The 14,259-nt window shown below is 38.9% G+C and overlaps 1 protein-coding gene across 6 annotated transcripts in view; it reads left to right on the top strand.

The window, feature by feature from the left end:
* Positions 1 to 14,259, top strand: part of ERC2 (ELKS/RAB6-interacting/CAST family member 2) — an 874,625-nt gene that overhangs the window by 154,408 nt on the left and 705,958 nt on the right. The gene's annotated exons all lie outside the window — the stretch shown is intronic.

Here is a 14,259-nt window from a genome sequence, read left to right as displayed (position 1 = left end):
TGGGGGTGGGAATTTCAGAAGGTAAAGCATAAGGATATTTCTGGAAAATATGGTAAAATGTACAGACCAATTTTGGACATTTAGATAATCTTTGTCTGCATTTACATTCATGTAGGACAGAGTGTTCCAGGTTTTCTGAGTATGTGTTTTGCACTTAGTAAATTAAATCATTTGAAGTCCCTCAGAGGCAGCTTTTCTGGCTTGCCACCATCATTGAATGCTGGGATGCTCAGATATCTGAGAATATGCGGTTGGATAAATCTTAGAAAGAATGTGGGTGACAGCCAAGGTTTGAAATTTTTACAGAGTTCCTTGCCGCTGTGGTGGATACAGATCTCAAAAGTACCATGTAGGCAAAATGCTGTGGCAGACACAGATTACACAGAAAGTAGGAAGCAATAAAATCACATTAAGTATATTTTCAAAATATTCTACAGTCATAAATAAAAATTCTAAAAGATTTTTGCTTCCAGACCAAACTAGATTTCTTGGTATTATATACCTTTTTGGATGGGCGGCCCTTCCAGTGAGTCACTTGTTTTGAGTGTTCAGAAAGCATGGCTTCCATGTTGGGACTTACTAATGCCAATGCTTCCAGGAGTTTTCTTTGATATAGGTTGTTGTATCTTCAAACTGAATATCCTCCATGCTTATTCTCCTTTGTTTCATTTTTATGAGACCTTAGCAATGTGTTTGGGAAATCACATGACTTGGTTTCACATTGAGATAAAGATATGTTTTGTTGGGCCTTCCCATCCATTCTCCAAGAGAGTGAATGTGGTGGGAAGACTTCTAAGATGGCCCCAATGATCCTATCTTTTGGAATTCATATGCTTATGCCCCCCTTGAATATAGTCTGAACCTAGTGATTTGCTCCCAAATAATAGAATGGCAAAAGTAATGCGATGCCAAGGTCACTTGCATGATTAGGTTACAGAAGACTGCTACTTTCATCTTGTTAGCAGACTATGCTGCCTTCTCAACTTGCATGATTTGATGAAGCAAGCTGCTGTGTGGGAGAGGCCCTGAGTTAAGGAACTGTGGGTAGCCTCTAGCTGACACCCAGTGAGGAGCTGGGACCCTCAAACAGCCACAAAGAACTGAAAACTGCCAGCAATCACTTAGTAAGCTTGAAAGTGGATCTTTTCCCTGTCAAATCTTTTGGTGAGATGACAGATCCTGGGCTGACAACTTGATTGCAGGCTTCTGAGAGGCTGTGAAGCAGAGGACCCAGCTGAACTGTGCCTGGACTCCTGATCCACAGAGACTGTGAGATGGTAAATGTGTGTTGTTTTAAGCTCCTGAGTTTTGGGGTAATTTGTTACATGGCAATAAATAGCTTAATACTGTAGAGTGGAAACTAATCTCTTCCTGCCTTACTCCTTACTCCATAGACTTTCCATTTAGTTTATGGAAGAGAAGCAATAACTACCAGCACGTTATTATTGCATGTTGAGAGTCTGTGGATTTTGAAATTTTAGTTGTGTTATCTTAAAACTGTGATTGTTTGAAAAAAGATGCTGTTTTATTTTGAGTGCCAAGAGATCATGATGCATGTATAGCAAGGCTGTGTTATGAGAGAAAACTCCATCTGCAGCACTGACCTTCACTCCATCTTGTGGTCTTATGGTCAGGGTAGAGTCACTCTTCTTCTCTTATTAGATTCTGCTCATTGGTACCATTTAATAGATGGTGCCTTGATTTTATTGTGTGGATGCCTCCACTTAAATAAATCTAAACACAATTCAATTTCCATTTTATGAGATTAGTTGTTCCTCACAGTGGTCTGGCATGAATATACGTCATGTTTAGAGCCTTATACATCAGTCTAAGAGCCTACAGAGAGTGGTACAGGAAATGCAGACCAGCACATCCAGCTAATTTTCTTGAGCATCAGACCAAAGTCAGTGGATAGCTCTTATTTTGGCTCATCAAGAAGGGAGAATGTGGGAAAGGTGTCTATATAAAAACTAATTTTAAACTTGAACTCAATGAGCAAGATTTGGAGGCCTGAGAGAACCCTTCCAAAGATTATACTGGCTTGTGAGAGCCATTTGTTACATTTCCAGGAATTTTGTGAGCCTGCTTTTAAACCATTAGCAGTTTGAAATTTGTGATGGGAGCATTTACACCATGGAAATCAGCAAATGCTACTCTCAGGGTCTACTGCCCACTTCGCCCCAGCCCTGAAAGTCTGTTTACTAACACTTCTGAATAAGTGCTGTGAAATGTTTACCCACAATACATCAGGAAGAGACAAGTTAAATAGTGCAAGAATTATGATTATGAATGCATCAACTACTCATTGTTCATCAAACATTTTCGTAACAGCATCTGGATAGATGCTGAAGTGTCAGGTACTATGAATAGTGCTTTACATTGATTCACATTTAATTCTTACAGCCACCACATTTGTTCATTCTTTTATTCATTCATTCATACATCCATCCACTCATCCATTTCATGAATACTTACCGAGGGTCTATTTTGGGATAGAGTAATGATAAGTGATAAAGTTTGACTTCATGATGCTTATATTTTATTGGGATACAACAGACAACAGTTAAACAGAGAAGTATCAGGAAGAAAAGAAGAAGATGAAGTACTGGTGACCTGTGTAGGGACAACTTCGTATTGGATAGTCAGTGAAGGCCTCTTGGAGGGGGTGACATAGTGAACTTGAATGACAAAAAAGAACCAGCCATGTAAGGCTCTCAGAAAACTGTTTCAGTTAGATGGAAAGGCCCATGCCTAGGAGATAGGTGCTATTATTTTGCCTATTTTGCCTAGGTAACTGATGGACAAGAACATCAAAAAGCTTGCCCAGTGTCCTACAGCTACTAGTGGTAAAGCTGGTATTTGAATCAGTCTGCCTCCAGAGCCTCAACTCTTAAACCATTTCCTTGTATCCCTTTTAGAAGAATATTTCCCAAAGTGTGCTCTGCAGAACAGCCATTTTGTGGGATGTTGATATATGTTATGAGAGAAAAAGGGCGGCAGAGCCAAATGAACTTTGAAAAATGTTGAATTCTATAGAGCTTACTGCAGGACTCTCAGACTCTTTAATATGCAAATATTCATCAGTCATTTATTTCTGAGAAGAGGACTGGGGAAGGCAGAGCCTCTCAAATTTATTTGATTTACAACAAGTTGTTGCACTGATGTTCTTCGTAAAACACTTTGGAAAAATGCTATGCTAGAAAATAAAAATTGTGCTTTTAATTTGTGACCTACAAAATATATAATAATATACAAATAGTTGTTTCCCATGGCCAAAAAACTGGGTAATTTCCTCCATTAGTTATTCTAGAAGGCAGAGTTTATTGTAAGCTGTTTCCACATTCTCTACTGAGTTTTAGAATGTTTGTTCTCCTGTCAGGGTATTTTTTTTTTTTAGTGGAAAAATGTGGCTGATTGCTTTTAGTATTAAACAAATAAGAGTAAACCAGCTTAAATAAAGAAGTTCCCTGACCTTTGTTAATTTAAATGAATCTAAAACAGGATTTAAAATGTACTTGAGGCTTTGAGTTCAGTGTGTTCCTGATTTCTTTTTCATTTTGCATGGTTCAACCCAGTTGGGTTTGGATGGTGTAATGCTGGGGAATGGAGTGCTAGTGGTTTTATGATTCATTCTCGGGCTGAGGTGTTAGACCTCATATAAATCCCATATCCTGGAATACTGGCCTTGTTTAGCCTATTTCAGGAGATTGAGAAATTGGCAGGAGTTGCACGTGGGGAGGGTCAGGTTGCTTTAGTGTCTTGTCTTTCGGTGGTCTGGAAAATGCTGAGGGTGAAACCACTTCTTTGCCTGGCAGGAAATAATAACAAAAAGATTATGCTCTCAACTTATTTGGAAGACCAGAGCTATTGCCCAAGAAGTACAATTGACAGGCTAATGTGAGAAGTGTTGACTGAAATGCAGCATTACTCACTGGTGTTGTCTGATGCTTTTGGATACAGGTTGATTTGATAAGACATTGTTTGATGTGGTAATAGTTTACCTTGCTCTCTAGCTTTTTCCACAGAGAACATATTGTTCCATATAAAGGTTTTAGTAATCAGGTACCCACAATAACTACTGATCTCACTAAAGAAAAATGGGTTTATGTTTATATACCAGGATCCTCCTATACTCACTCTCCTTAATATTTTCTTGGCTGATCCTTATAAGAGAGTCAGGAGCCTTTGGATTCATTACACTGTAAGATATTTGAAGGGAAGGGAAGTATATTCTGCTGCCATGTTTGTTGATCTCCTGTGCTTATCTCTTTGGGCAGCTTGCCTTTCTTTGGAAGCAAGGGCAGAAGAGCACTCAAGTCACTGAGTCACAATTGCTACTATCCCAGGACAAGTAAAATCCCCAGGAGACTGGGCCTGGCTTTCCCTCCATGCTGTTGGGGGGGCAGGAAGGAGGAGGGAGAAGGAGCGCAAGGCAACAGGAATTCTTGGACTCCTCATTTATTTATCCAGGTTGTCCCTAGGCCAGCAGGAGATTCACCAAGGTAGAGTCTGTGACCTAGAAGTTCTTGAGCTCATAAACCTTTTACTGACAGCTCAAACCTCCCCTATATAATTTTTGCCCAAACTTCCAGTATCTCCCCTAGTCTTCCCTCTCTCAAAACCATATGGCCTCTTTTTCTTTAACACACACTTGTCTCTAATTTTGCTGGTTGCCATGATTTTGCTGATGCAGACATTTCTAATTCTGACTCTACAGATTATACATTCTATTTCTATCAAGAGAACTTATCACAGAAAATATCCCCAAACACAAGTGACCACATAAACATAACATTTAATGTATTTTCTTTTGCAAGAGTTTTCCCTATATATATAACGGAGCCTGACAATTGCTCCCTATTTTAATAAAGTAAATTTTTTACCTAATCAGTACATTCCATCAATATTCCTAGGCTGCAAATATTGCCTGCAAGATGCTCAACAAATATTTGAAAGAGTGAAAAAATATCTTAAAAATACCTTGAGAGTTGCTCTGTTGTTTATTTTGTCAATATTGTAAAAGTTTAAGATTGTACTAACATCAGTTTCTTTTATGTTTTCTCTATCATTGCTTTGTGTTTGGAATAAAGCAGTAGTTTTGAGGGTGACCTTAACTGGAAGTTTAATTTTTTTTCAAAATATATTGAATATCCATATGCAGGATGCTGTGGGAGCACCCATGGCAAGTTTGTGGTTTTGTTCAGGAATTCAGATGGGAAATAAGAGAAACAGTTCACACTTATTGAGGTTTATTCTGTGCCATGTGCTGTACTAAGTGAAAAATGTTGTCATCATCCCCATTACACAGGTAAGGAAACTAAGGCACAGAGAAGTAAGCAATTGTATGTTTTCATGCAAAGCAGGCGCTGGAGCCAAGATCAGAACCTGGGAAATGTGGCTCCAGAGTCTACACTTGTCACCACTACACATTACTGCTTCTTGAGGTGATGCGTGGAGAGGACCTCTAATGGCGCTTAAATGCTGTGCAGCTTAGAAGTAGAAGACCTGATGACTGGTTTCATGCATGGTAGAGCTGGTCTTCAAAGGCTGGAAGAGGTCTGGTGGAGAAGCATGGCTGGAGAAGAGGTAACAGAGTCAAGAGTTAGAGGTGGGAAATGTGGTGAGTTTGGGGCATAGTGAGTTTGAAGCAGCTGAAACTCCACCTGTCAGGAGAGAAAGAAAATAAAGCTGAATAGGTGGTTTGAGGTCAGGTCTCTGAGAGCTCAGAGCATGTGACACAGGGAATTGAGCTTTACTCTGTAGGCTCTTCCAGGCAGCCTCTGAAGGAATTTACCCTGGAGAACGGCATGATCAGAGAAGATTAAGTGCTAATTGAGAGGGGTACATAGGAAGAGTCTAAAGGCTTGGAGATAAGTTAGAAGGATCCTGTCACTGTTCAAGTGACCGAGAGTCTGAATCTGGGTGGTGTCCACAGACGTTGAAGGGCAAGGTCATCTCCACCTGCTTGCAGGACTTTGACAACTGAGGAACTGAGTGCTAGGAACTGTGAGGAGCGGACAGGCACCGTGGGCCTGGGTGTAGGCAGCTGGTGAGACAGAGGGCGGGCAAGAATCGTCAGTAGGCGGGGTTGGGGTTGAGGAGAGACTTTGGATATGCTGAGTTTGATGAAAGCCTGGTGGAGCTGTCCAACCAAGGTTGAGGAAATGATTGTGAAGTTCTGCCCAGGTGCACAAGGCATTTCTAACTATTGGTCACGTTTTGTTGTTGTTACACACACTTTCTCATTTGTGGCCACAAAGCTCCCAGTTTGTGTGATTGTTCTAAAAGCTTCCTTGTCGCTTACTTCCACTATTATTTAGGAGGAGACCCTTAGAACTGCATACTTCTCCTTCATGTCTCTTTTCTGAATAAGCATTTAGTTTTTAATATGGTATATCTTTTGAGATTACATGGACTTTTCATTGACTGATGCCAACTTGGTACAGATTTCCTTTGTTTTCACTGAGTTGCGTTTTCTCCAAGCATTTCATTCAGGATAGATTCCAATGAGGAATCTTTACAGAAAAACGGTCTTTCTGGACTCTGCTAACAACACATTGAAAAGCAGGACTTTGTATCTTTTAATCTCACATTTATGATGACATAGGGATTGTATTCATTGCTATTTAGCATCATTTACCTTAACTTTAAATTCTAATACATTCTTTAAAATTTGAACACATGCTAATTTGAAGTGGTTCAGGTTTTACCCCATATTGGTTTTAATGAGTATAATTGGTTGCTTTTTACAGTAGCAGAAACTAGTGGAGCTCCAGGGAGCCATTAGGCACAAGACACGTTGCAACCTGCTGAGAAGAGAAACTGGCAGGGTAGAGAAGGGTATTGGGAGGTGCCAGAGAAGGGGGGAGAAGTCAGGAAGGATTTGTGGTGGGAGAGACTCTGATTACTGTCCTAATGACCCTGTCTTCTGCTCTACCTTGAGTGTGACTGCTTTTTGAAAACTATGTTTTGGGCGGCTGACCTAATTTATTCTTGTCATCATTTGGTAAAACAGTGTACCTCAAATAAAATCTCAGCAGTGAGAAAGTGCTCCAAGCACCAGCACTATGGATAGTGCAGTGTGTTTCACAAGCTGCCAGCAGTGAAGTTGAGACCACTCAGCTATACCAGAGTCCTGAGTGTCTTGAAAGGGAACATTAGCTAATACCTTACATGTGGAGAGGCTTTGTAGTTCATAGAACGCATTCCATTTTAATGGCTTCTTCAGATGCTTCTGTTAACCCTGTGAGGAAACTGAGGTGCAGAGAAATTAAGAGGTGATGACAGGTAACATTTACCGGTCACTCATGAGCTCATCATTTTTCAGGGAGTGCCATTTAATCCTCCCAACAATACTCTGGGGTGGGTGGTGGTTTCCTGTCTCTCAGATGAAGATGCCGAGTCCCAGAGAGGTGGTGTGTCTGGTCCAGGTTCTCAGAGCAAGTAGTGATGGATCTGAAATTCAAAATTGGGCCTGCTGGTTCCAGACATCTGACCCTAACCACTCCTTGATACTGCCAGGGATTTCAACCTAAAATCTCTGAATTGACCAGAGATTTATAGAATAGAATTCTGGCCTTCTGGTTTCTTTTTGCTTAGGGATATTTTCTTGTAAATGCAAAAAAAGGAAAAAAATATAAAAGGCTCTGATTTTTTTTTTCTTGCCACAACTTATCAGGGCCTGTTGAATTGGGAATGTAAATCTGTGAGGTCACCGAGCAGTAGAAGGTTAAACAGTACCATGTAGAAGGCAGCATCAGGGCTAGGCAATTTCATTTGCGACTCATGAAAATGAGAGTACTTGCTTAAAATAGGAAGAGTGGTACTGCGTAAGTAAGCCCTTCATGAATTCCTAAGGAATAGATGAATTTTTGTGAGCAGAGAATAAGGGAAAATGGGAGGTGTTTAGAGTCAGACTGTTTCCATTTCATCTGTTCAAAGTTAGAATTCTTTTTTAAATTTTTTTTTACTTCATTAACTACCTTTGTCTAAAAGAAAAAAAACTGAAAGAAAAAAAAAACTACATTGTCTAAAAGAAATGTTTTGCCTCCTCAAACTGACTTTACTTTTTATCTATTTTTGTTGGGCATTTTGAGCATTTTGGGTTTCTTTTTGTGTCAGTTGTGAGACATCAAAATTATATTTATAACCTCATAATAAATTCCCCATTTCATTGCTCTTCTAATTGGCTAAAATCTAGTAAAGCAAAATGTACTTTCCTACCCACCTGATTGGATGAAAGGGGTAGCTTTATTTATGTTTCCAGTTTGGCATATAGGTTGAAGGCTATCTTAAATGTTTTGGGTAGCATGTTAAATAAGGCAATGAGAATGGTTGATAGTTGATTCTTATGAGTGGCTTATAGTTACAGCAGTTTTAACTTAGATAAAGAATGAATTAAACACTCCTTACTAAAGGAAAAATATAATTATATATGAGTAGTTTGTGGAAAATGGAGAAAGAAAGAAAGATGAGTGAGACTTCAGAGTGAAAATTACTAAGACTTAACAACCCACTTAGATCAAGAGTCGGCAGACCATAGCCTGTGGGACAAATGTGGTCCACCACCTGTTTTTTTTTAATGACCTGGGAGTTGAGTGTTTTTTACCTTTTTAAATGGTTACATTTGAAATGATCATGTAAGTACCTATATAATATCCTCTATTTTGCCTTGTGGCTCTCAAAGCCTGAAATATTAACTACTTGTCCTTTAAAAGAAATTTTGGAGACTCCTAATTCAGGTGATAGTTAAATAGTTTTAGAATCAAGATGTTTGGTAAAAAGCAAATGTGAAATTAGTTATATTTAGAGTATAAAATCTTAATACTTTGATGTATATAGTTTTTGAGTTTTTTTTTATTAAATGTGGAGACAATTTTTTTATCATTTCTGCACATTTTTCTTTTACAATTATTAGACCAGTGTTTTTAATCTCCAGAGTCACGGCACATTGGGTATTGCCAGTTATCACAAAAGTCTGCTGCTCTTTCAGGAGTGGTGAGTATTGAGAAAGGAGCCTGTGTGGATTAAAAATGGACTCTGTGTGAAGTGTTCACTAACCTATAAAGTACTAGAGAAATGGAGATTGCCATTAATATTCCAATAAAACTAGCAAGTCCTGACCTAATTAAGACACAACCCTTCAACTCATCCTTCCCTTACTTTTTAAAAAAAAAAATACTGTGTTTATTGATACTTTTTAGGCCTGCACAGTTAGTGCTTTAAAAATCTGTGGCTGCTGTGAAGGAACTAGTCTGAAAAAGAAACTGCCTATGTATATACAAGTTGTATTAAAAAGTATTTACTCATAATAATTGTTGATGTGCCATAGAATTGCTAGGTTTTCCTATGGGAAGTATTCTTATTTAGGTAAAGCCAGGATCTGGTCAGGATGACAACTAAGAAATCCTCTTACCACCCTCTGTCCTTCCTTCAGCCTCCAAGACTGTCAGATTTCTTTCAGCCATATCTGAATGTATGGGCTGGGTTGCCAGTTTGAGCGTTTTTAGTGTTGGGGGAAGACCATGCCCATTAATGGAATTTTGCTTCATTGATATAGACCAGGGTTTCTCAATCTTAGCACTATTGATATATGCGGCAGGATAATTCATTGTTTTGGGGCCTGTCCTGTGTTTTGTAGGATGTTTATAGCAGCATTCTGGGTCTCTACCCACTTGGTACAAGTAGTTCCTTTCCCCTTTACCTAGTATGACAATTAAAAACATCTCCAGACAGTGCAAAATGTCCCCTGGGGGCCAAAGTCACTCAGGTTCTGAACTATGGTATAGGGTGACTGACACATCCTTCTAGTGGTTGGCTTGTGGACATGGCAAATACAGTAATTCCCAGCTGACCTGCTTGAAACTGTTTTACTAAGGAAGAGCAGCCCAAATCACTATACTTTTGACCCAAAGACTGCAGGGGATTGAACTAGGAAACAGATGTGCTGAGAGAAGGTGGGAGTTTGAGCTTGAAAAGAAACAGAAATGTGTGCAATGTGTGTCTTCGTGTGTGTGTGTGTGTGTGTTAGTGAGTGAAAGCGAGAGAGATAGAGGAGCTTCCTCCAATTTCTCCCTCCCTTTTGCCTTCCTTCTCAGAGAAGGTAGCACCAGGGATGAGGCAAGTCCTAGAAAAGAAATCTAAGGGAGGGATTGGAAGTGGTGTTTTGATCTGAGATACCACGTGGGAAGATTGAGATTTTGTGAAAATAAGAGACATTTGATTCTCAGGAGGTAATGGTAATGAATCTGAGAAGACACATAGCCTTACTTTTTGACTACTGGACTCTCACTGTTAATTGGCAGTTTTATTTTACAATAAATGTTGTCGTCCTTACTTTCCCTCAAATGGTCTTTGAGTCTCCCTTTCTGTTTTTTAAATAAACATTTCTCTACATGAACCAATATACCCCCTCCCCAGCTCCACCAAACTTGAGAATAATTTTGGAGTGTGGTGGTTTTATCATGTGGAAATGTAGTACAGATGTTCAGAATTACTTTTTCTTTCTCCTCTTTAAAATATCATGACCACACACGCTTTGCTCTAAGTACTATTAAGCATTTTTATTATTACTATTAAAAAATCTTGCCTCAGGCAGAGTCCCACTAAATCTCAAGTAAAGGGAAATATTAAAATAGCAGTAAGTACTTATGCATACATATCACACTAAAAATCTGAACTCAAGTTTGGCTTTTTAAGCAACTGAAACCTTTATTTTTTGACCCTCTTAACCAAGTCCTCTAGTTTTACCCTTTTTTCCTGACTCTGTATAGGATTTTGTTCACTATCCTTCTCCTTTCCCCTAGTTTTCTCTAGACTTGAGTTTTTCTCTTTATCCTGCATGTATCTTTGAACTCAGCCTGATCACCTAATGAAGTTTGATGGGAGGATTTGGACTGCCAACATGAATTAGTTAGTGCATATTTTTAGAAGTTATTAATGGAGGAAAGTTCTGTTCTTGCAGAGAACTCCACAGATGCATGGCCGAGTTTCCAACGCTGTTCAAGTGCTGCACGCTGGGGCCAGTGGTCATATACAAAAGAAAGACTTGATCAGCACTCAACACATCCCCCACTCAGAAACCTATTTATGGAGATTAGCCACTCCAACCTTAACTAATTTTGGGTTTATTAGTGTCATTTTCTTTATGTATTTCTTTGTGAGACTTAACATGTATTTCTCTAATAGTTGCTAAAAGAAAAACCTCTTAATCTAATCACTCAAACCTTCAATTAAGAACTCTCTCACCCTTATGTGCACTTTTTAGTGTGTTGGAAATTAGTTATGGCTTAGACAAATGAACTTCTTTAAGGCATTACTTTTTCCATGCACATCCAAGTAGAAATGCATTGCAAGGTGATTTTCTTTAAAAGGACAGTGGAGATCTTTGTCATTCAGGCAGAGTTCATACAACAAGGAAGAGGCAAAACCTGATTATGCCTTAGACATTAGCAATAACACTTAATATGGGTATTCCACTGCACCTTCATGATACCATGTGGTGTTCCTGCCAGCAGTTTCTTTTCAGTACTTTCATGATGCATGTCAAGGTTTAGACAATTTTAAGGACTCCAGCTTTAGTTGATTTAAAAAACAGAATGTTGCCTAATGACTGGATTCTTGCCAGTTCCATACTGGAGACTGGCGACACTTCAAAACCTGCCTGGTGCTAACCTTAATAGGTATCCTTAGGATGCTTCTTCAACCGTTGCAGGTACAGTGATCATGGGAGGTTAGTAGAGACTTGAGGATGTTTCTGCTGAGTGGGGACTTCTGACATGTGATGACCCAGGATTCTCCAGAGGACATGAAACGTTTTTGAAAAATATACTCTTTTCCTTCTTTTCTAGACTGTGGTTATCTTTGTATGCTGGCTCTTTCTTTTGTTGCCTTATAGACATAAATATGCTACTTCTTGCACGGAGAACTCAAGGAAAATGGTCCAAAATTACCACATTTCCTGCAATCACAGCAGCCTTCCAAGGAACCTGTATAGCATTGATTGTCTGAGGGTTATGCAGATAGAGAAAGGTTTGTGGAATCTCATCTTGGGAGGTCCTGGCAGGGTGTTAATAGCATAAATCGTTGTGGTCATCATCACCACTGTTAAATGGAAGGCTCTCTAGGTGTCAGCCTGGAGCACAGTGCTGTACTGAGTTACTCCTCAATGCAACCCTATGAGGTACAGGTGCTGACATTGTCTTCTTACTTAATCAGGGCAGCTAAGTAACTTGCCTAAGACCTCACAGGGGCCTTGACCTCAGAAATGAGAACCACTGTATCATCTACTGTTTTGTAGAAAGTCAAAATAACTTTTAGTTGTTTCTTCTTACCCAGTTCCTCTCCTCTCTGATTTATTTTCTTTGAAACTTTCCATTTCTATTTAGGTTTTCCATCTGGTTTCTATTATGACTTCATTTAGAATCTTATCCTATCTCTTAATATGTTGATATCTTTCTCTTTTATTTTAACCTGACTCATTTTCTTCCCTTTGTTTTCATCTGCATTGTTTTATGGGGTTAATTGCCTAAACTTACAGGAGACTTCCGGCAGGCCTAATATAATTTTAATCAGCAGTTTTCTCTGCCTCCTATAAAACCTTTTCATCCACCTGTGAGTTTATTCTTTGGTCTCCAATGAAATGATCTGTGCAAAGCACTTTTCACAGAGTTTGACTCAATTAATGCCATGCATATTTTTTTGAAGAAAGGTGAGAAGGGGATAAGTAAGAGTTACCTTCACATCAGTTGGTCTCCTTGTAAATCAAGTCCATGTATCCTTTACAAACCATTGATTTCTTTCTTCAGAATCAAAACTTGCCTGGCAGCATTTTGTAGGTCACTTGTTTGGGCATAGGTGCTTGTACTGAGCTGTGCAGACTCAAGAGTAATCTTCGCTCCACTATCCCAGTTTCCCTTTGTAATTGCTTCAGAATGTTATAGAGTGGATTATATTGTATGGTAAATACCTGGTTTGAAGGCCTTGAATAAAATAACTTAAATGTAATGCATGTGATACATGAATTACACGTAATGACTGGCACATAGTAGATGATAAATAAATGTTATCGTACTATTCTTTATATATATTTGTCTCCTCTCAAGACATTTCCTGAGAGCAGGAATCACATCTTCCTCATCTTCAGTATCACCAGCACCTGGCACACAGTAGGTGCTGACTGTTGGTTTATAATTATCGATGCACATCTGCCTCCTGCCAGGACTGTGCACTCATTGTGAGCAGAGATCATGTCTTTCACACCTTTAATAATATATAGTAAACAAGTGTTTGATGTATATAGAAAATGACTGGGGAAAGAAAAGAAACAATTAGAAGTTGTTACAAATTTTGGGATGACATAAAAATTGTTATGACGCATCAAAATATTTTTAATGAGTTGTATATAAGCTGTACCTACAATAGCTATCTTTTTTGGGGCAGTCACCTAAGTGCCAGCCACTCATTATACATTTAATCCCAGTTAGTATTTATCCCTCTTTTATTGATGATGAAACTGACACATACAGAAGTTGTGCCTTTCTCAGGGTAATACAGCTACCATGTTAGAGTCAGAATTTGAATAGAGTTCTTTCCACTATCTCACTCTTACCTGTGGAAGTAATTACTCCTCACAGTGTATTTCATAGTCTTTACAATAGTAACAGTAATACTCATGCAGCTAACTTTTTATTAAAAGATGAAAATTCAGTAGACCTATTTAAATGTATACTGAGTACCAACTTTGTGAAAAACCCCATCCCCAGACTGGACCTGTCTCCTGAGTATCAGCACCATATATGTAACTTTTAAGTGAACATTTTGTGTGTTTCAGAGACATCTTAAGCTTAGCCTGTCTAGATTTGAAATTCTTCTTCCTCCTGTGCTCTTTCTCTGTGTCCCTGTCTTTCTGAATGCCACCATGATGTGGCTCTCAACCTAAGCCAGATACTGGAGTTATCATCAATTTCTCTTTCTCCATCACTCTTGTATGAGTTTTCTATTGCTGCCATAATAAATTACTATAGACTTCGTGGTTTACAATGTAAATTTATTTTCATATAGTTTTTGGGGTCAGAATTCTGAAATCATTTTCACTAGGCGAAAATCCAGGTGTTGGCAGGCCTGTGTTCCTTGTGGTGTCTCTAGGGGAGAATTCATTTCTTTGCCTTTCACAGCTTCTAGAGGCCAGCAATCCTTGGTTTGTGGCCCCTTCTTCCATCTTCAGAAATTCTTCCTCCATCTTCAAATCTCTTTCTGTGA

This window comes from Vicugna pacos, chromosome 17 (genome assembly GCF_048564905.1).
Source record: "Vicugna pacos chromosome 17, VicPac4, whole genome shotgun sequence".
NCBI classification, from domain to species: Eukaryota; Metazoa; Chordata; class Mammalia; order Artiodactyla; family Camelidae; genus Vicugna; species Vicugna pacos.
This window is presented reverse-complemented; position numbering and strand designations above follow the sequence as displayed.